Source organism: Protopterus annectens, chromosome 8.part0, assembly GCF_019279795.1.
Source record: "Protopterus annectens isolate FY-2018-M chromosome 8.part0, PAN1.0, whole genome shotgun sequence".
NCBI classification, from domain to species: domain Eukaryota; kingdom Metazoa; phylum Chordata; order Ceratodontiformes; family Protopteridae; genus Protopterus; species Protopterus annectens.
In genome coordinates, this window is record NC_056741.1 from 334,593,170 (window position 1) to 334,618,421 (window position 25,252).

Genomic DNA, 25,252 nt, shown 5'->3' on the forward strand with positions numbered 1-25,252 from the left:
TGACTTTTAGTGGCACTCAGCACTTGGAAACAGACCAGTGAGAGACTTTCCAGTTGGGTAGGATTTCTAGTACTGGGCTTGTGTCCCTCCTTCAGGATTTTGAACACCTCTTCTGGAAAATGTTCCTTGAAGGCTATTAGTATAACCTTATCCATGTTGCCAGCTTAAGGTTGACTACGTTGAAGGACATTAATGATGCCCCCATTCTTGGTTCATGAGTGTAAAAAACTATGAAAGAAGGACTGCTCCTTTCTACTTAGATGTATGTTGAGGGAACCATGGTGGTCTTGGCTAAAAGGGAGTTATAAGAATGAGCTTGGAGTAGTCCTTTCTTGCTTTTATAAGGACATGTAGTTTCAGGGAAAAGGGAGGAGAGGCAAAAATTCATCATCATGGGACAGTTAAGACATTCATTGTCCATGTTGTTTCGGAGGTGTATGGTGAACGGCCTTCCTATCCGATTGGTTGTGTTGGCAGATTATGAGGTCCAGCACTGAATTACAACCCACTTTTGGGTGAGGGAGTAAAACGCTACCCAAATCCAGCTTCCATTTGTGGTTGTTTATCATGGACCTGCTCAATCTGGATGCCAGCTGTGGTGGTGGTGATGTTGATAAATGAAGCTATGAAGTGAACGGCTCAGCCACACTGCTGCTACCCATGCCATTATGGCTAGTATGCACTGACTGAGGACCTCACTGTTTATGAATCACTTCACGGCTGTAGGGTCTGTAATTACCTGCAGGGTTCCTGGATGTCTGTTTTAAACATACTGGAAGCTACAAGAGCCACCATCTCATTCACAATAAGTAAACGAGATTTGATGGAGGAATACATTCTTAACTCAATGTATTCCAAGGCTTATGGAACAACTTACCACTACAGGTCACGCAAAGTACCAGTTTAAGGATAGTCTATGACTGGATGGGTAGACCTCAATTTATACTAAGATTATCATGTACAGACCTGCTTAATTTGAGAGTTAGGCACTATTAAGTACTCAAACGATGGCAAGAACTTTTAAGTGCGTCTGCTTAAAGATGTATGTGGCAAGGCCTCATTATCCCTGTGATCCCTTGCCTATTGTTCCTACTATAATGAAATGTCTTTCACTGTAACAGATGCTCCCCAATCCCCTGTACTTAGATTTTGAATGTGAGCTCTCCACACCAAGTCAGATGCATCTGAAGTGAGGGTTTGGGTGACATCTGTGGGCACAAAGGGATTACCTATCCAATTGTCTTTTCTAAATAGTAGGAATCAACGTTGTTACCTTGCCAAGAGGGTGATGGCATTGCTCCCATTGGCTTTGAAGTACAACTGGATTACAAGCAACTTGGCCAAGGGTACCATCAGTATGAAGACTGACGTGAAACTTAAAAGTCCTCAGAAATATCCAGGATGATACTACCGAATTCTGGGCCAAGTTTGCAAAAAAAAAAAATCAATCTGCATAGGCTTGCTTTCATAGGAACAGCATGCTATGCTGCATAATCAAGGCACTGTTCCCATAATTTTTATGGCAAAAGTTACAAATCTGATGTGGGCAGATTTAGTAAAAATACCAAGTTGGTTTGCAGTAAAAAGTACACACTACAGCCTTCCCTTCTGCATTTTTTCCTTGAGGAATCTGTATTACAGAATCATCTGTTGTATGGGAACACAAATTCCCTGGATTCAGAAATGAGTAAACATTGGGGAAAAGCATTTGGTAAATAGTCTGGCTGCGCTGGCAAGTCCAAACAGCAAAAGGGTGAATTGAAAATATGCTCTTGGCCTACTCTGAGCCACTTTAATGCCTATGTTTGTGAATGGGGATGTACAAGGAAACATCCCCTAGATCACAGTGGTTAAAAGGATCCAGAGGGTCAGCATCTTAACATTCAGGAATTTGCACAACTTTGATAAATCCAGAATGGGTTTCAGTGAACCACCATTTTTCCAAATTAGACAGAGCTCTGAAAATGTCCACTTCATTACTCTTTTATTGTGACTCGCTTCACCACTCCATCTCAATAAGTGGACAAGAGTTTTACAAGCCCCGCCATGTCTGGGGGTGGCATTCTCATGCAGGGAGTCAAGACTTCAATTCTATTTTGTAGCCTGATGATGCATTCTTGTTCTATTTTGTAGCCTGATGATGCAATATTCCTCAGCCACTTGTCAGATTTTGAGAAGCAAATTGTTTTCTAAATTTACAAAAAAGCAGAATGGCATTTGAGGGGGAAGAAATTGAGCAGGACATGTTTTGTTTCTGTGACGTTAGTTCGATCATTTTTGGGAAGGAGGGGACTAACTTTCCTCCCCTTATCTCACTGTCTATCAGTACCTCTGCCTCCACTCCAAAATGGACTTTTTCCGAACATTTAAACTGGTCAACTTTCAAATCTTTGTTTTGAATGCCCAGTGCTTGGTAGGGCAGTCCCTGCATTATTTGGGTATTGGAGGGTGAAAATCTGCTTAACATAATATCTTTATCTTTTCTTCCAGTTTAAGTACTTTTGGGAAGAGATTCAAACAAGTTTTTAACCAATGGGGCATCCAGAGCTCAGTGGAGATATCCCAAGCAATGCATCCCTACACAATACTTACCTGTGGTTTTGCTTCTGCTGCATTTATTTACATTGCAGTCATACTTAGTGGCATGCTTTCCAACTCTGGAGGATGGTCCTCATTATGTGCTCTGCCATATCTTGTATATGATTCAGGATATCTTCTGGATATTTTATCAAGAGACTTGACTGTTCAGATTCAAGTTGGGATGAAAGCAGTACAAACTTTGTCACTGCAGTCTAACACCCCTTTTTCCATATCAAAAAGTAGACTGGATAATTAAAAATGTAAAAGACTGAGGAGCTTTACACATCCTATCTGCTGGTATTTCAAGCCATGGTCCACCAAGTGAAACCACTGCTTGGCTGGTTATATCTTCCACAGAATTTCAGGTGTCTGGCACATGCCAAAACCTACAGGTTTCCTTTGGTGATGGGGAATGTGATTAGGCTCCAAAAATACTGTTTAGTGCATCATCAAAGGCTTGGAAAACCAAGGGAACAGCCATTGGTCTGGACTATTATGAGAACTGAAGATCACTGATCTCCCCTTAAAATGTTCCCTCACCAAAGTGACTGAGGAAGACATCCTCTAGTGGGGACTTGAGTATATATCCTCATTATCCTGGTCATAACTGAGATGTGAAAATATCTAAGCTGAGTAAGCCAAATCCTCTTCTCCCAAATGAGTTTTAAGACTCTGGGGAGGAGATTCACATCTCTTTTTAGTTGGAGGAGTCGCTCATTTTGTGGAAGGGGTGAGTGGCCTGGGGATTAAATCTGTTCCATGTACCCACATACTTTTTTTTGCAAACCTCATATATATGAAGCTGGAGAAGGTGGGGGGCAGCAGATGCTGGTGGAAGGGGTTCCAGCCATGGGTTGAGGTTTCTGTCCTCAAGCAAAGCCCAGCATTGCAAGACATTGGTAATGTTCCACAGTCGATTAAAATGCAACACTCAAGGAGTCAGCTAATCACAAATATAGCTTTACTGACAATTAAATGTTCTCCAAAGTTTCTCAATGTAAAAAAAAAAAAAAGATCTCATCTTAAATTAATTTCTGCAGTGACAGAAAACAGGATTTGCGAGATATGAATAAACTTCCCCAGCATGCAGTCAGTCAACATTTTTTTGCAGACCTGGCACAGAATTCGGCCATGCCAGCTTGGACATTGGTGGACGGAGTTTTGGCCTAAAACTTAAGCATCAAGGTCACCTCCCTTCTGATGGAGGGCTTCTGTTCCTGAATAACTTCTTATTTTATTTATTTATTTTACATTTGTTTACCGGGAAAGTCCAACTGGAAGGTCCATTTTCAGCAGAGGCCTGGGAAGAAAAGCTCCAATTACAGACATATCAGTATTTACAGACATATCAGCATTTACAAGCACTCAGGTGAATACATAAAGATCAAATTGCAATGAATACATACAGATAACTTAACAACAATGCTTAACAGTAATAATCAAACAACTGGTAGCTAACATGATAGTCTGAGACTAACAGTAAGTACTAGTTGAGAGTAGGATTCTATTGGAGGAGATGTTCATTGAATAAAACACACTGAGATGATACAAAGGTTAATTTGTACGGTTGAAGAAAGCTGTTCGTGTGAGCTGCTAATTTCTACACAGTAATAAGCAGCAATCTAACTAGGCTCTGTTTCTTCCTGCACCAAAAATGATGGGAAGTATACTAAGCATGTATACAGTGATGGCACAAATAAAAATGCTGAATGCTGGAAGCCCATCGTGAGCAACTGGAAATCAGCAACTAGCCTGGAGGTTTCACTTCCATCTACAGAGACATGGGTAGCAGCATGTAACTGGATTCCAACTGATTGGGCACCAAAGACGTTAGCAGGAATACAGTTACAGAAGACAGTAGGACCAAGAGTGGAATCAAGTGCATCACTGGGACTGATGTCCTCAGGTCTCAGTAGGCCTCACAGGATCACCAAAATCTCAGGTTCTCTGCCCAATGTCTACCTCAGGTTTTCTTAGTCATTGCTCTTCAATGCAATATTTAGCTTAAGACTGCTAAGCAGACAACTCTCCAAGACAGACTGGAGCAGACACCCTATGTGCTAGCACCAAAACCTTTCTGTGATGCAAGAAAAACCTAAAGTTTTGGGCCGGATGGCAATTTTCTTGTTGAAGTAGCACTGTGTTCATAAAAGATAAAAGAGCCCTCCCCAATGCTATGTAAGCACTGTTAAGTAGCAGTTCCTTAGAAGGAATTTTCTCTTCCACATGCACACATTTGTGAGCTTTTCCAGGAACAGTATGGTCCTTAGAATTACTAAGGATAGAATTACTCAACAAATGTAAAATAAAATAAATAAAATTACTAAGGAACCAACAGATTAAAGAAATCTCAAAATATTATAAAAAATGAGTCATGTACTTACCATAACTTGGAATCTGTGCTATCCAGTGTCATTACTCATCATGGATTGGTCATTAATCCGACCTCGGACCTGAGCAATCGACAGCTCCTGAGCTCAAGCTCCTCCCCTCCCAGGAACCCCTGCTACCCATAATCCTCAAGTTGAGTTTCTAGATAAACATCAGGGCAGAGAAACTGTCCACAAAAAGGAAGAGCAGAATCAAAAACACCATTACTCCATGAATCCCCTGGCCACCAGGAGAAGGGACAGAGGGTGGAAAACGTGATGAATAATGGATATTGATGGATCTGGATAGCACAGATTCCAAGTTATGTTAAGTGCATAACTTTATCTGACGCTGTGCCATTATTGAACACGGATGGGTCAGAGTCCCCAGCTATCAATAACTCTGGGACGTCACAAGGAAGGACATGTTGGAGAACAGAAGAACCAAATAAAGCCAGATCCAGCTTGTAATGTATTACAAAGGTATGGGGATTTGCTCAAGTGGCAGCAGCAGATATCATCCAAGGAAGTCCTAGCCCAGAAGGCCACTGACCTAGTGGAATGAGCTTTAATAGGCCTGGGGAGATCCATGCGATTGTTTTCGTACATGTGAGCTATACAACAAGCTATCAAACATGAAACTGACACTTGGGAAATGGCTCTACCTTTCCTGGACTGACAGAAGGCTATGAAAAGCTGATCTGATTTTCGAAAACTCTCAGTCCTATTCAAATAGAAACATAGCTGCCTGTGTACACCCAGGTAACGTAGTTTGTACTCTCCTTTGGTTGAAAAATTGGGAAAGAAGATGGGCAGCTGAATAAGGCCAGTCTCTGAGGCTACTTTAGGAAGGAATGAAGGATTAGTCCTGAGAGAAACCCTTTCCTTGTGAAATATAAAAGGAGGCAAAGAGCCTGCAATTCAGAAATCCTCTTGGTAGAGGCAACAGCCACCAAAAAAGCAGTCTTCTAAGACAGAAACTTGATATCACACTTGGCGGCAGGTTCGAAGGGGGGGGGGGATTTGTGTCAGGGACTGCAGCACCAAAGTGAGATCCCAAGGAGGAGACGGATCTTTGAAAGGAGGTCCGAGCAAGAACGTACCCTTAAAGGCCTTGCAGAGCCTAGAAGAAAACATGGGGCTATCACTTAGGTGAAAGTTAGAAATAACCACAAACTGAAGCTTAATCGTCAAGAAGCTCGCAACTTGCTGAAAAAGAGGAAAGGAATGACCATGTCCGGGACAGACGCACAAAAGGGGTCAATGACCCACTGACCAGCCCAAAGAGAGAACCTCTTCCATTTGTTGAAAAAAGAAATTATGACCTCACCACAATGTTCCAGGTTTGCTGTCCATCTCGCCATTCCTTCTTACTTGGATGGCTTCAGAGCTGTTTCTCGGCTCAGACTCAGCCGAATACACAGCCGAAGTCTCAAACTTGGCTTGTGGCAAGGTAGGTATCCCATGATGCAGTGCTGCAACTCTCCAGTTCTTGTTTGCTGCTAACAGTACTAATGAGTAATCTATATAGGTATGACCCCAAGTCAAGGAGAAACAAACAGAGTCAAGGAGCTCATAAGAGAAAAGACCACCACCCACGTCCTCTAAGAGTCCTTGGACGGGGGAAGGAGGAAGGGCTTGTAAGCATGAATGATGAGATGGACAACAAACATGGAACGTTATGGTGAGTACATAACTTCTTTATGTTATGTTGCCCTATCTCTTTCATTCTTACTTGGTTTGGACAACATCCTTTCCCCGGGAGGCTCACAGGAAAACACCTTTGAGCACAGTGGAACCAAAGAAGGCCCTGTCCCTGGAGGTCAAATTCACTTTGTAATGAGTGATTAACGTATGAGGATTGGCCCACGTAGCTGCAGCACAAATACTGTCCACAGACATTCTGGCCTGAAAAGCAGAGTATGTAGCTAATAATCTGGCTGAGTCAACTCTAATTCAGAATGGTAACTTTCTATTGTTCGAGGTGTAGATAAAGGTGATGCAACTTGAAAGCCAATTTAAAAAGGTGAATTTAGATACTGGCATGCCCTTTTTGCCTCAGAGAAGGAGATGAATAATTGATCAGATTTCCTAAAATCTTTAGTTCTATGCAAATATATCTGAGCTGTCTATGCACATCCAATTGGTGGAGTTTATACTCTGCCTTGTTGCTATGACTGGGGAAAAACAGCGACAGCTCAGTGGATTGATTGATATTGGATTGAGAGCAAACTTTAGGTATAAAGGATGGATTAGTTCATAGTGATACCCTATCTTTATGAAAGATCAGAAATGGAGGCCTGAATGACGGTGCTTGCAACTCTGAAACTCTTCCGGCAGATGTTACAGTTACTAGAAAGATGGTCTTCCAGGAAAGAAATTTGAGGTCACAAGATGAAGAGGGCTCGAACGGTGGTGATGTTAGTTGAGATAGGACAAAATTTAAATCCCAAGGAGAAAGTGGTTCTTTAAAAGGAGGTCTCAATAGAGAAGCGCCTTTTAAAAAAAGCTTTACACAACCTGTGTGACATTAAGTTAGGAAAATGGTCACCAATGTGGAAATTCAACATTGTAGCCAGCTGAATTCTAATGGTTGCTGCAGCCGATCCTTGCTGGAAGAGTTCTACCAGAAATTCTAAAATGGACTGAACTGATGAAGAAAAAGGGCCAATGTTTCTAGTTTGTGCCCAGTAAGAGAACCTTTTCCACTTGCTAGTGTACAGTTTTCTAGTAGAAACTTTTTGAGAGGACATCAATATGTGTTTGACTGCTGGAGTGAAGTTTTGAGGCCTGACTAAATTGGGAAGTGGAGCAGCCACGCTGTCAAGTTGAGGGTGTGGAGAGAAGGACGAAGTGTTCCTGACATATGTGTTTAAAAGGTCTGGAACTGGGTCCAGAACTCACTGCTACTCCTGTAGATGAGGCCAGGGGAAGGGGAACCAAATCTGCAGAGGCCAATATAGGGCAATGAGAATCAGCCTGCTTCCCATGGATTTTGCTTTCTGGATGACTTTGGGTATGAGGGGAAATGGGGAAAGGCATAAAGTCGTCCCGAGGGGTAATCACGTATAAATGTGTCTCTCTGTGTCAAGCTGCTGCACTTGGCATTCATTGGAGTGGCAAAAAGACTGCAGTGAGGCTGGCCCCATTTCCAGAAAATCTCTTCCGTTATGTTCTGGTTTAGAGACCACTTGTGAGGCATTAATATTGCCCTGCGGAGCTTGTCCGCTATCGCACTGGATTTCCCCAGGATATGCATTGCTACTAGAAAGCATTGGGAAGAAATTGCCCACTGCCAAACTCTCAAAGCCTCTCGACAAAGTGGGAATGATCTGGTTCCTCCTTGTTTATGTACCATACCACTGACATATTGTCCGACTGCATTGCAATCATCCCTAGTGGAAGAGAGTCGTGGAGTACTTGCAATGCCAGAAGCACTGCACTCATCTCTAAAACAGTGATATGCAAGTGGGCCTCGTGATCTTGCCATATACCTTGGACTGTCCTTCCCAGATAATGCCCCCCCCCCAATCTGGGAAGAGTCTGTGGTCACTGTAGCAACAGGTTGTTGTGGAATCAGTTATTCTGATCAGATGGGACATAGGAAGTTCTTGAAGGGACCATTGGGAGAATAGGAGCCATTAAAGGATCCTCATATGCATCCTGGTGAGAGGAACTAGAGTTATGGTTGAAGCCATTGTCCCTAGAAGCTTTAGAACTACCTTGGCCTTTACCTTGTCCTTTGGAAGAAGGTGAAGTATTTGCTGTCTGAGGGCTGAAATTCTGTCGGCTGTGAGACATGCCATCATAAAAACAGTGTCTAGGTTTGCGCCTATGAAGGTAATATGCTGACAGGGCAACAAGGCAGATTTTTGTAAACTGACTGTTATGCCTAGCTGAGAACAAATTTCCAATGCCAGATCCCTGGCCTGTTGAAGTAGATGCTTGGTGGTGGCAGTTAGGAGCCAGTCATCCAGATATGGAAACACTTGGAATCCAAGATGTCTCAAGTGAGCCGTTACTACTGCCATGCATTTGGTGAACACACTGGGGGCTGTAGTGAGACCAAAGGGCAGAATTCGGAACCGATAATGACTGGCTCCCATCCGGAAGCGCGACTCCTTGGTGCTCTGTCCATTATTATGTGGTAGTACACACCTTGGAGGTCTATTGAGCACTTCCAATCATCTTTCCTTAAGAAAGGAAGCATTGACTGCAGTGTCACCATTTGAAACTTTGACTTTTTTGACAGATTCGTTCAACTTGCTGAGATCCAATATGGGTCTCAAGTCTCCTGTTCTTTTTGGCAGCAAAAAGAATCTTGAGTAAGTTCTGAATACTATTTGGTCTGCGGGGATGTTTTGGATGACTTTTGTCCAGCAACTTTAGGATTTCTATAGTTGCTTACTCCCTTAGATTGGGGGGGGGGGCATCTGGGACTGTTCTGATCTGTGGGACAGGATGGCAAAAGGGAATGGAATATCCTCTGGATATTATGCTTTGTACCTACTTGTCTTTTGTGATACTTTGCCAGGCTTCTGGGTACAAAGATAAACGTCCCCTGACTGCCTCCAGAGTAGAGCAGGTGGGCCTCCTTTCAGGAGTGCTGATAGGGACGTCCGTGAAAGGAATCACGGTCACCCTGGTTTCCCACACCCCCTGCCTCTAGGACATCTACCATTGTTGTCTCCTCCTCTGCCCCTGGAGGATTCACCTCATGTGTCCTGGAAAGCTCCCTGGGATCTTTTGAACCACATTTTTCCACTCTTTTGACCTGTAGGGAAAGGTCTTGAAGGCACTGAAAAACATACTCCAATGGCAGAGAGAGTTTTCCCTTCCTGCTTGCATCTGGTGAGAGCGTCTTTAACTTTGGGCCCAAAAAGTGAGGAAGCATCAGAAGGGGCATTAGTAAAGGTAGACTTAAAAGGTTCTGCAAAATTACGCAAGCGCATCCAGGAGTGTCTCCTCAAGGAAACTTCCGAACCCACTGCCCTACTCGATCTATCTGCTGCATAAGATATCTTACGACAGAATTTAAGGTGGACAGCTGGGAGGAGACCGTCTCAGTCAACCCCGCAGCCAATGAACCTTGCAGAGCATCTCCTAGCTCTTTCAGATCATCTTTTTGTAGCCTTGTAAAGTGTGCGAGGTAGTTCAGCGATCGGAGTGTAAAAGTTGCTGATGAAAAGACACTTCCTGTACCTGTCCATTGTTCGAGAATCTTTGTTCGGAGGATGAACAGATGAGGATGTCTCAGAAAGTTCCTTCTTGGTGTCTGCTGCCACCACCATAGCATCTACAGGAACATCTTTTGTTAGAAAATCTTTTCCAGTGGGGGCTGACAAAAACTTGTTTGGCCACCAAGGGACTGGTTCCATACTGTCAGGTGACTCCCATGCCTTTTGACTAAGTCCATTAGCTCATCAAAAGGCGGAGACACCCAGGAGGCTGAAGTTTGAGATCCAAAGGCCTTCAGGTACACAAACTCCTCATCAGCAGGGATGATGGTTTTCCAGCCGCCTCTCTGCTTTAGGATTTCCAGGATATCTGCAAAAAAAGATATCTTCAAAGGACAACCGCGGGGACCCTTCTGACACCTCAAGGTCAGCGTCTGAGGTGAGAGACTCATCAGGGGAGTCTATATGCTTCCTCTTGCAAGTCCTCTTTCGAGGGGGCTCCTCAGAAGGGTATTCTGGGTAGGCCTCGGAAGAGAGGGGTTCGCTCAATGGGGGGTTCTGGAGGCTCTAAATCTCTATCCTGTGGATGGGGTGGTGCTGAGACAGTAGCCAGTGCCTTGGGGGGACGAATGCCAGTATCCTTCAGTAGAGCTGCAGAGGGTAACACAGCACACTCCTCATCAGCTTGAAAGCAGAACCCACTGGCTCCGAGGAGACAGAAGTTATCCCTGGTCCCAAAAAGACTGGCTCCGTGGCTGATATAGGAGCCGAGCTCACCCGGGCTGACTCAACGAGGGATAGGCCTGGAACCGAAGAAGTGTGGGTCAGAGCCCCCCCGAGGCCATCCTGAGAACCCCGGGCTCCCAGACACCCCAGATGGTACAGATTGTGTCAGAGCAGATATCGGTTTCGTAATCTCCGAAGGGGGGTCCCGGAACCAATGGGTCTACAGCAAGTGGTACTTGGCACTTCGGCTCCGAAGATCCAGCATGGCTCAGACAAGGAACGACAGTGGATGTAACAGTCATAGGATGCTACAAAACATGTTCGGTCGGAGCAGAGAACAATTTAGCTAGCACTGGCAACTTCAAGAGTCTGCGCACCACCTGCTCCACGTCATCATTGCATAGCTTCCTAGGGGACCTGGAGGATAAGAGCTGGTGAATGAGATATCTCCAAAATGGGACATATGAAGGTAGGGGAGATCGGTGGAATATCAATGGACTGGTTCCGAGACATGGTATCTTTCGGCTCCAAAGACCTTGGGGCCAAAGAACCAGGTTTGTCAATAATAACCACATCCATCAGTTCCAAAGCCTGTGGAGCCAAGGAGGTAGATGGCTTAGCAATTTTTGACAAGTTTTCAGAGGGCTCGGACTGAGCTGAAGAGACAGGAGATGACCTTTTAGTTGGTTTGTCTCTCTTAGAAGAAGAGGATGTAGAAGAAGCACTCTGTACAGCTTCCTCAAAGGCTGGTTTCAAGAGCCCCTTGACAATCAATTTGCTTTTCTAGCCTGTAACACACGTGCACTGAAGGAGTGGCAGAAAGTACAATTCTCTTGGGAGATGGATAGCTCCTAAACAACAGACACAAATGCCATGTCCGTCTGTAATAGACATTTTCTGGGTAAATTTTTGACATGTTTTAAAGCCCGAAGGCTTGCATTCCTTCTCCCTAGCGTCTTTAGACATTTTTGGAAGAAAAAAAGGTCCTATAATAAACACCAAATACACTCACACGACTTCTAGAAATATAAAAAACTCACTAATTTAACAGACACAGCACATCTAAGAAAAAATATTAGAACCAGCTTTGCTCTGACTAAAAACGAGCACTAGGGTCCTCTAATTTAAAATGGACCTAGACAGGGATAATAGGAGACAGAATATACTAACGTTACTAATACTACTAGCCCTCTAACTTAAATGGGCAATTAGCTCTCTAATTTAAACAGGCTAATAAACTAACCAGCTAACTAAGAGACTAGGAAAAAACAACACACAACACTACAGCTACATTTGTTTAAAGCACCACTACAGAGAAACTACGGGATACAAGTACTGGCCAGCAGAAAAAAAATGACGGCCAGGCAAAAGCACACAACAGCAGAAAAAGGAGAAAAACTAAGCTACACACTAAAGCTAAAGTTTCACAGCACACAGTAACTAACTATCCTAACTAGATTAAGCTAACAAAATGCAAAAGAAAAACTTAGCCATGGCCAAGAAGAGCACATCCAACCTTGTAAAGCAGCAAATGAGATCTGGAGAGTTGCACCACTATTTCATGGGATACCTACCTTGCCACGAGCAAAGTTTGAGACTTCCAGCTGAGTATTCAGCAGAGTCTGAGCCGAGGACTAGCTTCAAAACCATCCAAGTAAGAATGAGGGCGAGATAGGACAACATAACATTTAACCTTTTTAGCAGAAGTTTACTGAGATGCCAAAACAATGTCCTTCACCAAAGAAAAAAGCTTAGCCTGACTGACCATCAATGTAACTGGAGGAAAAGAGCTGTCCGCCTCAGGGATTGAAAGTTGGGAGAGGAAGTCCCCAGGGATGGGAGATGAGATCCTGGGCTGGATCCAATATCCAGGGTGGATATCTCACATGAGACCAGGAAGAAGAACCATGTCTCATGAAGACAGAAGGGGGCAATGAAGATGAGGTGAGCCTTCAGGCAATGGGCTTTCTGTAAAACTTTGGGAATGAGGGGCGGAGGAAGTCCTGGCAGCCAATCGTGACGGAGACCCCCCGGTGGGGGATTCAGGGCAAAGTATTTGCTGCATTTGTGACCGACTGCAGATGCAAACAGATCGCAGCACAGAAGACCCTACTGGTCGAAAATCTGGCTTGCCACTGATTCAGGGACCAGTTGTGGGGACTTAGGATGGACCTGCTGAGCTTGTCTGCCAACACGTCTGCTGGGAATATGCATTGCAAGAAGAAAAGCGCCTGGAAGACATAGCCCATTCCCACACTCTCATGGCCTCTCTGCACAGCGGATATGATCGGGTCCTTCCCTGATTGTTGATGTAACAGACTACCACCATGTTGTCTGTCTGAACTGTCAAAGTCCTAAGATAGAGATGAGAGCTGTCCTATCGTCACAATTCTTCCAGGACTTATCTCCAAGACATTGATGTGCAACTTGGTCTCCAAGGGGGATCACATGCCTTGAACCGTCCTTCCCTGAAAATGCCTCCCCCCATCTCAACAGGGAGGCATCTGTGGTCACTGTGGCTTGGGGTTACGGAATACAAAAAGGTCTCCCTAGCAGAAGATCCTCAGACTGGAGCCACCACGCTAGGTGATGCTGGCAGACTTGAGATATCTGGATTGTCCAGGATATAAGGTGAAGATGAGCTGACCACTGTACTGCAAGGGTCCATTAAAGTAATCGCATGTGGTACCTGGCGGGGGGGATCAGCTGAATAGCCGGTGCCATAGAACAGAGGGCTTTAAGTATTAGATGGGCAGGGATGCTGCCCCGATCCAGGAGAGGGACTTGTCCCGGATCGCGTCTACCTTTAGCAGGGAAAGAGTTGCAGTCTCTAACACAGTGTCCAGAATAACCCTATGAATTCCAGCCTCTGGCACAGGACAAGGTGCGACTTGAAGGTTGACAGTAATGCCCAGAGATCAAAAAAGGCTGAGAGCGTAATCTGTGGCTACAGTGAGAAGATGTCTTGTGGGAGCCATGAGGAGCCAATTGTCCAGGTATGGGGAAGACCTGAAATCCCCACAGCCAGAGATGGGTTGCTACCACTGCCATACATGTGAACACTGGGGGGGGGGGGGGCTGTGGGTGAGACCGAAGGGCAGGGGTCTGAACTGATAATGATTGGCCCCAAGCCAGAAACGCAGGTAATCTCCTGGAGCACTTGCTTGATTTCAATGAACTGAACAGTGACCATCCTGAACTTCGACCTCTTGACAGATAAATTCAACTTGCTGAAGTCCAGAATGGAATGCAGGTCCCCTGTTTTTTGGGGTACTAAAAAGAAGCAAGAATAAGTACTGGATCCTTGTTGTCCTGTTGGGACCTTCTGGATGCTCTTTTTTGAAGAAGGTCTTGAACTTCTGTGAGAGCTAACTCCCTTTGGTGGGGTGGAACATCCGGGAGTGACTTTTGGATATGGGGCATGATATTAGGCTTGGATATGGGGCATGATATTAGGGTATAAAGTATCCCCTGGACACAATGCTTAGCAATCACTGGTTTGTGGTAATAGTAGCCCAAGCCAGGGGGTGCAAGGAGATACAGCCCTTGATGCCTCCAAGGCAGGACAGTCGGGCAGCCCTTCAGGAGAGCTGTGGGGGCTTTTCCGAGAAGGGTTCTCAGAAGCCCTGATTTTGCGGACTTCCTCTGCCCCTGGGATAGCATCTGCCAACAAATCCCCTTCCCCGGCCAGAAGATCATTCCTGAGGAGCATCTTGGAAGGAAGACTGAGTCCTGCGGAACCATAGCTTCTTACTACCCCTCAGAGTCTTGGAAAAGGAACCCTGGGGAGTAGAAAACTTGATCCCCACTACGGACAAGGTCTTTCCCTCCTGCTCAGTGTTTCCTTGACCGAAGGACTAAATGTAGATCCATCAAATGGGGCATTTGTAAAAGATACCTTGAAGTTGTCCGCAAACTCACAAAGGAGGAGCCAGGCATGACGCCTAATAGCAATGCCTGTGCCTGCTGCTCGAGAGGTGGTATCAACCGCATTCGAGATCAACCTCATCGAGGTATTAGCAAGGGATGTGAGAGTGAAAAGCTTCGGAGAGACCAATTTAAGCCTCTCCGGAAGCAATAACTCAAAGTGAAAAAAGCAAGGTCTGACACCAAATCCCTTTGCAGCCGTATGAAATGTGGCAAACAGTTAGTAGTCCTCAGTCCGAAGGTAGCTGAGGCGTACACACACTTCCCAAAATGATCACACGCAACTCTCTATTGGGGAGATGGACCATAGAGCTCTGTTTTACAAGCTCTTTCTTGGTGGCTGCGGCAACCACAATGGCATCCATGGGGACACCCTTATTCCAAAAAGCTGCGTCTTTCAGTGGACTTGGGAACCTGTCCACTCTCTTGCGGACCGGTTGTACTGTTTCCAGCTCCTTCCACGCCCTGCCGGAAATTAGCTGGACTAGCTCATCTGCAGGGGGAGACCCCCAGGAGGAAGATAGACCCGCCCTGAACACCTTCATGAACACTGATTCCTCTGAGGACGGGGTGGAGGCAGACCAACTGCCCTGCTCTTTTAGGATCTCAAGTATGTCTCCAAAAGACACTGCTCAGATGGTAGTCTGAGGCACCTGTTTCTTTGAAATGTGTCCTTGGTAAGGGACTCTTAAGGGGAGTCCAGGTGCCTCCTCCTCCTGCACGTCCTCTTCCGTGGAGGTGCCTCCACTGTGGGGTCTGGGGAGGACTCTGCGGAGGAGGGTACCCCCATGGGGGTAATGCTCTTCTGAAGGTGATCTCAGAACGGCTGACCCCAAACCAATGATGAAGACTCGCTACTCAAAATGGAACCAGGAAGGAGTGGGTCCAGAGCCGAGGTAGAGGCTGCCAACCAATTGGAGACGGTCCTCTCTATCACCCGAAAGGCTGACTGACTGGAAGAAGCCCCACCCTCATCCCCGCTGGTAAAGACCGACTGGGGCAGGAGGGTGACGCAGACATAGTGCTGACGTCCCCGGATGATATTGGTCATGAGCTATCCAAAGCGGATGCCCCCAAGGGAAGGGAACAGTCTGAAAACTCTAGACCAGATCCTGCCCCCCTGGGAGCCCCCATGGATCTCTCAGGGCAGAGACATATCCAGCCCTAAGGGCAAAGGGGCTGACCCAGCCAGGGACCTAGGGGATGTGGGAGTGGGAACACTACCCAACACAGACGGCCTCTCCTTAGGCAATCTGACTCTGGGGAGCCAAACTTGCATGAATCAGATGGAAAGAGGAGTTCAGACGTGGATGAAGTGCCCCTTGGCAAGTGGCTACGGGAGGGAAGCAAGTCAAGATTCATTTGGGCTTTGAGGAAGCTGCTCATCATTTGGTCCATGTCAAATGGAAGCAAACTCCTGGTAGACCAGGAGGAAACTGAAAAATGGCCTGAATGGGTTGAGTGTCTACAGTCCCTAGAAGAGGACCTGGTGGTCTGTCTCGGATCTGATACTCTGGAAGGGGCCAGAAGATCGATAACAATGGGCTCTGAGGAAGTCATTGGATCCAACGGCCTGGATGGAATCTGAGTGCCCTATGGATTCTGTGGGTGATCCGAAGCTGTCTCATCCAAGGGAGTTTTAGACCCGACTGGATCCGAAGACCTCTGTGCCTCCAAGGATTTGGATCCAACGGGAGAGCTGAGGCTCTCGGAGCTGAAGACCCCAGAGCAGACACCCCCGAGGATGGACTCTGATCTGGGGCACAGGGATCAGACAGCCTCAGACGTTTAGAAGGAGAGTCCCGAGAGGAAGAGGGCTTCATCTTGGTATTCGATGGGGCCTTAGAAGGGAGCCCAAGACCAGGGGATCCCTCCCTTTAGCCAGCCCTTTTAGTAGAATTTTGTTTCTATGGTCTAGGAGAGCCCTAGGGTCGAATCCTGCACAGATATCAAATTCAACCTCTAAATGGGGTTCTCTTAGACGCTCTCCTCATGCGTGTTGGCAGGGGTTAACTTCTGAGCGGCATGAGGAGCAGCATCTAAAACCAAAAGGTTTGCCCGATGGTCACAACAAAAATACAAACCTCCCAACAAACACACAAGCACTCACTCAAAGGAGGAGGAGAAAGTCACTGAAGGAAAAAGGGTGGGGAAAAAGCCTAACGGACCAATGACCAGCTAAAGGAGGGGAGGGAACCTACCACTACACTAAACTAAATTAACTACACTAACAGGAAGGAAAAAAGAAATAGAAAACCTCAACAAGTTATTCAAAAAAGGCTACTTATTTGACTCAAGAGCTTGAGCTAGAGAGAACATGTCTACGCATTGTAAACGGCAAACAAGATCTGAAGATTATGGGTAGCAGGGGTTCCTGGGAGGGGAGGAGCTTGGGGTCAGGAGCTGTCACTTACTCTGCTGGCTTGGATCCGAGGTCAGATCCATGACCATTAGTGATCAATAATGACACGGAGAGCATCACATCAAATGTTTAAACAGTAATCCAGTACAAGAAAGTAAGCAAAGCGTTTCCAAATTGGGTACTTACCATTCTATGGAAGTCATCTGGAAGGGACATGTGTATAAGATGGACCTTTGACCAATTATTTCTTATGGCAAAAAAAGAACTGAAGGCAGCTCAGGTTACCTAACTTTCAACTGTATGTCAGACCAATGTCTAGGGAAAAGGAGCTCAGCTACACCAGCAGGAAGTCTAAATGGTTCTAAAAGTCACTCCAGAAGGAACGGCATCTGCCTGCAGCCATTTCTCATGGATAAGAATTCTGCTGCAGCACTGATCCCTGTGATGACCACATTATGGTTTAAATTCCCAACAGACAGATGAAACCACCTTTATTCGCATAACTGAGTTACCCTGTCTACATTTTTAGAATCAAAGTATTAATGTTACCACATGTTTGCTAAAACATCCACAACACTGCTATTTTAAGAGTGGAAAATAAACCTTACCATTGATATAGGGGAAGTAAATAGTGTGGGAAGAAACAGCCAGGGAATTGTTATGGCTAGGCTTGTATAGGCCCTAGGGCCGATAGCCTAGTACCAACTTATGAACCTATATAAAATGTTCTCTGCCCGCTTTTACAACATCCACACTTATATAATGTTGCATTATATTTAACAGAATATACTTGCTGTACGGTGTGGTGTAAACAACTGACCAATTATCTGATGGGCAACTGCTCTGATCACACCGATCACTTACACAAATTTTAATGCCTTCAAGGGGACAGCATGATTTGTATCTACAACTACAGTATTACAGTGTCAGGTGTCCAAACATCTGAGTTAGCCTAGTACCAACCTATGGAACCTATATAAAATGTTCTCTGCCCGCTTTTACAACATCCACACTTATATAATGTTGCATTATATTTAACAGAATATACTTGCTGTACGGTGTGGTGTAAACAACTGACCAATTATCTGATGGACAACTGCTCTGATCACACCGATAACTTACACAAATTTTAATGCCTTCAAGGGGACAGCATGATTTGAAGCTACAACCACAGTATTACAGTGTCAGATGTCTAAGCATCTGAGCTAGCCTAGTACCAACCTATGAACCTATATAAAATGTTCTCTGCCCGCTTTTACAACATCCACACTTATATAATGTTGCATTATATTTAGCAGAGTATACTTGCTGTACGGTGTGGTGTAAACAACTGACCAATTATCTGATGGGCAACTGCTCTGATCACACCGATCACTTACACAAATTTTAATGCCTTCAAGGGGACAGCATGATTTGAAGCTACAACCACAGTATTACAGTTTCAGATATCCAAGCATCTGGGCTAGCCTAGTACCAACCTATGAACCTAAATAAAATGTTCTCTGCCCGCTTTTACAACATCCACACTTATATAATGTTGCATTATATTTAGCAGAGTATACTTCCTGTACGGTGTGGTGTAAACAACTGACCAATTATCTGATGGGCAACTGCTCTGATCACACCGATCACTTACACAAATTTTAATGCCTTCAAGGGGACGGCATGATTTGAACCTACAACCACAGTATTACAGTGTCAGATGTCTAAGCATCTGAGCTACACATCATCTCAGAGTTATTCAGCACAAGTGAGGTTAACTTAGAACAGACTGCCTTGTCATCTACAAATTATATGCTGTGATCTCCCAAGGTGTTAATGAGAATCATTAACAGCTTCCAACTGAGAAGGAACAAACCTACAAAAATATGCACTATTCAACAAACATGTCTGCAGCCAAGTTAAACACTTTTAATGTGCAAATAAAATACAAATGCATAAAAGAAAAACAAATCTTACTTCTGACGAACAAATTCTTCAGTAATTAATTTCTTCACGTCTCCCAAATCCTGGTGTCTTTCACTGCAGGGAAAAAACTCAGTATTTTAATTTCAAGTAAAGACAAATGTGTCAGAAAATTTGGTTAAGTCTCACTAAAAATACATGTATGATTAAAATTTAACACCATCACTGAGACAGATGATTCACTGCTGCTCATTAGTGAAAATCACAGTATACTAGAAGGTACTTAAGACTGCAACATAAAAGTCACTCAAGTGACATTTTAATCCACAACCATAAATCATTGTTTCACAACATATGTTTGTGTTTGCAACTGATTCTGGCAATCAGACTCTGCAATTAAATGCACAGTGAACTTTTTCCACAGGAAATTAAGACATAACCCGTTTTGATGCATTAATATATTGGGTATAGTAAACCTTTTTTCTCATTTTCTTTGTCATCCTGTGGACATTCTGTATTTTAATGTACTGCTTAACTAGATTTCACAAGGGAGCAGCTGAAAAACACTTGCATATCCCAACATGAAATAAAAATTCTTCCCTGTCCAATCCAGCAGTTTCAGCAGCTATATCAGCAGCCTACCTATTCTAAATTTCAGATTTGGATGTGGTTAAATGAAGCATCTTCAAGCAAACAGAAGCTGAAGCAACTACAGGCTAAAATATCCTCACCAAATTGTCCTATTCTGAATATACGATAAGGACTGCAGCCACAATGTACTCCACACACTGTCTTGATTAAAATTACTGTTCAGTTTACTCAAATGAGAATAAATAGAGTACTGTTTGACTTTTGAAATGAATTATAAACTGAGGTTATCCAAATAAACAGAATTTGCTTTAACCTTAAATAATGAGCATACTTAATTGGAGAAAAGCTCAGACCCTTTCAAATGCCAGAGGAGTACAGTTATTAGTTAACAAGCTGCTTCTGCTGGTCCAAGGTTTGATTTACTCGGCCTCAACTTGCCTAAATGTGTGAATTTGAGAAAATCACAACCAGAAACTACTCCTGGGCAGAGTCTAAAAAATATACAGAGATCAGTGCTCCACCCTAGTTAATAAGCAAATTAAATAAATTATATGACTGGTCATTAATATTCAAAAACGAGCACGTTGATTGGCCAGCCCAACCAACGTGCCCATTGTAAATCCAAGAATATACTAATGGAAAAAGGTCCGGTTGCCTGGACTTTTGCCGTTAGTATATTTCCTGATTTTTTTTTTTTTTGTTCTGCAGAAGTAGCAACAGAGAAAGGAAGAGCTCTGCTGCTTTTTTTTTTAAAGATATCTTACTATGTTATAAGAGTTGAAGAACTTGTATAACATAGCGAGATATCTTAAAAAAAAAAAAAAAAAAAAAAAAAAAAAAAAGCACCGGAGATCTTCCTTTCTCCATTGCTACCTCTGCAGAGCACTGATGTACTGTGTGGAAACACAAGTCCCTTATTCATGCACAGTGCATCAGAAATGCCCCAAGATACCGGAAAACTGCAGAAGGGCAGCACGGAGGCATTATACAATGACATTATTTAAGAAAAGCAAGTATTTTTTTTCTTAAATAATGTCATTGTATAATAGCAATAACCCACAGCTGGGTGTGGGCAATGCTGGATTTACCCACGGTTGGCTTTGTTTTGTCACGTTGGCTTCGCCCTCATGACCAACCAACACCAACCATGGGTAAATCCAGCATTACCCACACCCAGCCATGGGTTATTGCTTAAATAACCCTATCCTTAAGTTTCATCATTAATGTAATGCTGACCATGTTAATAACTGAAGAATGCTCCTTTGGAAGATTGACAGAATAGATATTTCAACTGGTGAAAAAAAAATGTACACATTTATCTGGAAAGTCCAAATGAGAATTAACACCCTTTTTTCAGCAGGAGCCCAGGCATAAAAGCTCCATGATTACATTTACAGAGTTATGACAATGTGCAAAACTTTTAGTTATGTACTCACCATAACTTTAGATGTTTGGGATCCATCTCGCCTACATTCTGTACTGATGGGCTCGGAGCCGATCCCTCGGCTCCGACTCGGCACGCTTATGCTATAGAGCGAGGCCTCTTATTGGCTGAGCTATCTTTATCCCAGGATGCACCACCACTAATCCCCCAGATCTTGTTTGTCCGCATTCATGCCCACATGCACAACTTGTTTGTATATCATTGTTAGATGTTGTTTCAAGATGAAACAACAGGATTCGGACCTTCTGATATCCTCTGATCTCCAAGGAAGGGGGAAGGAGGGTGGGTTATTAGGAATGTAGGCGAGATGGATCCCAAACATCTAAAGTTATGGTGAGTACATAACTAAAAGATGTTATGTGATCCTATCTCGCCTACATTCTGTACTGATGGGACAGCGTCCCTAGCACCTAAATCCCGGGTGACTCATTGGAAAACACTCCTGAGCACTGTGGAACCAAATGAAGCTCGTCCTCTAGATGCCATATCCAATTTGTAGTGGGAAACAAAAGTGTGCGGGGAAGACCATGTAGCCGCAGCACAAATGTCACTAATGGCAAGCTTAGAATGAAATGCTATCGAAGTAGCCATAGCCCTTGTAGAATGAGCTTTGACAGAGGTAGCAAGCTCTTTGTTAGAATAAAAATAAGCTTGAGTAATACAGTCCCTGATCCATTTGGCAATAGTGACCTTCGTGATAGCTTTGCCCAATTTATTGTCTGCAAAGGGTACAAACAACTGATCTGTTTTCCTTGTTTGTTTGGTCCTGTCTAAATAGAAACGTAATTGTCTGTGGACATCTAGTGTGTGGAATATGAATTCCGCTTTGTTAGAGTATTTTGGGAAAAAACTGGAAGCTCTAACGACTGTTGTAAGCAGAAACTAGAACAAACTTTAGGGACAAAGGAAGGATTTGGCCTGAGGGATACTCTGTCTTTGTGAAAAACCAAGTACGGGGGTTTTACTGACAAAGCTTGAATCTCTGAAACTCTTCTGGCAGAAGTAATGGCCACCAAAAATGCTGTTTTCCATGATAGAAACTTTAGATCACATGTAGCTGCCGGTTCAAAGGGGAAAGAAGTCAAGGCACGTAACACTATATCGAGATCCCATGGAGGTGCAGGATGAGAAATCGGAGGTCTTAATAGAGCAGCCCCTTTCAAGAAGGTCTTACACAATCTGTTGCTCATTAAAGGTGGGTCTATGGATTCGTGAAAATTAGAAATTGCTGCCAATTGTACCTTGATGGTAGAAACTGAAGAGCCCTGATTGAAAAGAGAAGTCAAAAATTTTAGTACTTCTGCCACGGGAACAGAAATGGGGTCCAGACCCTGGAGTTGAGCCCAAATAGCAAATCTTTTCCATTTGCTAGAATACAGTTTCTTTGTAGCAGACTTATGGGCCGAAGATAATATGTGCACAACATCTGGATCCAATGTATGACTCCTGACTATCGTCGGAAGAGGAGGAGCCAAGCCGTCAATTTTAAGGTGTGTAGGGACTGGTGGAATAGTCCCGACTGATGAACCAGTAGGTCTGGGACCTGATCCAGGAACCATGGACCTTCCAGAGCATGTTTCCGAAGATAGGGGAACCACACCTGACGAGGCCAGTAAGGAGCAATTAAGATCATTTTGCTCCCCAAGAGAGATGCCTTTTGAATCACCTTGGGAAGGAGAGGAAGTGGAGGGAAGGCATAAAGCAAGCCGGTGGGCCAAGGATGGACTAGTGCGTCCATGGGGCTCTTCCCCAGAGCCGGGGTTAGGGAGAAGAATTCTTTGCACTTTGCATTCAGAGGAGTCGCGAAGAGGTCGCAACACAGAACTCCCCATTTGCTGAAAATCTGACTTGCAACTGACATATTCAGTGACCATTCGTGAGGAGAGAGGATGGTTCTGCTCAATCTGTCGGCTATCACATTGGACTTGTCCGGTATGTGAGTAGCCACTAGGAAGCGTTTGGTCGAGACTGCCCATTCCCAAACTCTCATGGCTTCTCTGCAAAGAGGATAGGACCTGGTCCCTCCCTGTTTGTTCAGGTACCAGACAACTGACATGTTGTCTGAGTGAACGGCAATTACGCCCTGAGGGAGGTAATCGTGAAGGGCTTGGAGGGACAGAAGCACCGCTCTCATTTCTAGGATGTTGATATGAAGTAGGGTCTCTTCTGGGTGCCATTTGCCTTGGACTGACCTGCCCAGGGAATGCCCCCCCCCCCATCTGAGAGGCGTCCGTGGTCAAAGTGGCCGCAGGAGGAGGTGGAACAAAGGGTCGTCCCTGATCCAAATTGGAGGGCACTAGCCACCAGCGAAGGTCCCATTTGCATGTTTCCGTGATCCTTATGAGGTGACTGAGAGGGAGTTCCTGAAAGGACCACTGAGTTGAAAGAAGCCACTGGAGAATTCTCATGTGCAACCTTGCCAAGGGGACTAGAAGAACCGTGGCGGACATAGATCCCAATAGCTGCAGGACCATTCTGGCTGGGGCTTTGGACCTGGGAAGTAAGGCTCGAACTTGAGTCTGTATGGTTTGAATTCTGTCTGTAGGTAGATAGACCCGCATTTGGTTTGAGTCTATCGCTACCCCTATGAATCTTATTCGTTGAGATGGCAGCAACACAGACTTTGGCCAGTTGAAGGCGATTCCAAGGGAGTTGCCCAGTGATACAGTGGCTTGTAGGCTCCGCAGTAGTAGATGCTTGAAGGTGGCAGTTAGGAGCTAGTCGTCTAGATACGGAAACACCTGGAATCCTAGACTTCTCAAGGTGAGCAGTCACGACTGCCAAGCACTTGGTGAACACCCTGGGGGCTGTGGTGAGACCAAAGGGCAGCGCGCGGAACTGAAAATGACTGCCTCCTAGGCTGAAGCGCAGATGTCTCCTGGACGCTTGATGTACCATGATATGGTAATAAGCGTCCTTGAGATCTATGGAGCACATCCAAACACCCTTCTCCAGCAATGGGAGAATGGTTTGTAGGGTGACCATCCGGAACTTGGACTTTCTGACTGAACGGTTTAGGATGCTGAGGTCCAAAATGGGCCTCAAGTCCCCGGTCTTTTTTGGCACCAAAAAGAATCTTGAGTAAGTCCCTAATCCGATCTGGTCTGTGGGGACCGGTTGGATGACTCCTTTTTGCAGCAGCTTTAAAACTTCTGAGGCTGCAGTATCCCGCTGACTGGGTGGCGGGTCCGGGATTTTTTTGGACTGAAAGGGGGGAAGAGAGAATGGGATGGAGTAACCTCCGGCGATAATTCGAAGCACCCATCGGTCCTGAGTGATACCTTCCCAGGCTTTTAGGTGCTTCGAGAAACGACCCCCGACTGGCTCCGGAGCAGTACAGCCGGGCAATCCCTCAGGGACTATAAAAGGCTGAGGAGCCACGAAAGGACTCGCGGTCTCCAGTGTTGCGAGGGCCTCTGCCGCCTCTGGGACGGCGTCTTCCGAAAGAATTTCCCCCTCCTCTGCCTCTGGAAGGGGAATCCTCCTGCTGAGAGGGGTAAGGCTTCTGAGATCTACGGAACCACATCTTCCCTTCTTTTAGCCTTGGGATAAGGCCGAAAGGGAGTGGAAAATCGTGCCCCTACGGCAGTCAGAGTCTTACCCTCCTGTTCACAGCGGGTTAGTGTGTCCTTTACCTTGGGTCCAAACAGGGAGGACCCATCAAAGGGGGCGTTGGCAAAGGAAGACTTGAAGGCCTCCGCGAAATGACACAGGCGGAGCCAGGCTTGTCTCCGTAGAGCAATGCCTGTACCCGCCGCTCTACTCGCCCCTTCGGCCGCATAAGAAATGAGCCTCATGGACGAGTTTGAGATGGACGTCATTGTAGCCAGCTGAGAGCCAACCGTCTGGGCCAGCTCCTCAGGCAGGTTACCCAAGAGGGTATCGGACAACTCTTTAATCAGATCCCTCTGAAATCTGGTAAAGTGCGTAAGGTAGTTCAAGGACCTCAATGTAAAGGCAGCTGAACTGAGGGTGCGCTTTCCGTACCGCTCCATGCTCCTAGACTCCTTATTAGGAGGATGGACGGACGTCGAAGCCTCTGCTACGTATTGCTGGGTAGCAGATGCCATCACCAAAGCATCTACAGCCACACCTTTAGTTAGGAATTCTTTTTCAGGGGGTGCCGAGAGGAACTTATTCGGACGAGCAGGCACCGGTTCCACAGAGTCTG

General features: G+C 45.1%; 1 protein-coding gene, 1 long non-coding RNA gene and 4 other non-coding genes across 8 annotated transcripts in view; 1 reads left to right on the top strand and 5 right to left on the bottom strand.

Annotated features, from left to right (window-relative positions):
- Positions 1 to 25,252, top strand: part of LRRC71 (leucine rich repeat containing 71) — a 2,015,367-nt gene that overhangs the window by 296,877 nt on the left and 1,693,238 nt on the right. The window lies entirely within an intron of this gene.
- The window catches only part of LOC122808794, a 387,856-nt gene that overhangs the window by 165,441 nt on the left and 197,163 nt on the right, over positions 1 to 25,252 (bottom strand). Inside the window, exon 2 of the long non-coding RNA XR_006365832.1 lies at positions 19,101 to 19,163. This is a non-coding gene — a long non-coding RNA (uncharacterized LOC122808794). The remainder of the gene's footprint in view (positions 1 to 19,100; positions 19,164 to 25,252) is intronic.
- On the bottom strand, positions 17,878 to 17,997 carry LOC122809922. Its single transcript, XR_006366027.1, has one exon. It is a non-coding gene; the product is annotated as a small nucleolar RNA SNORA11 (small nucleolar RNA).
- LOC122809923 lies at positions 18,136 to 18,255 on the bottom strand. The gene has a single exon (XR_006366028.1). It is a non-coding gene; the product is annotated as a small nucleolar RNA SNORA11 (small nucleolar RNA).
- Positions 18,429 to 18,512, bottom strand: LOC122809924. Its single transcript, XR_006366029.1, has one exon. It is a non-coding gene; the product is annotated as a small nucleolar RNA SNORA11 (small nucleolar RNA).
- LOC122809921 lies at positions 18,650 to 18,769 on the bottom strand. Its single transcript, XR_006366026.1, has one exon. It is a non-coding gene; the product is annotated as a small nucleolar RNA SNORA11 (small nucleolar RNA).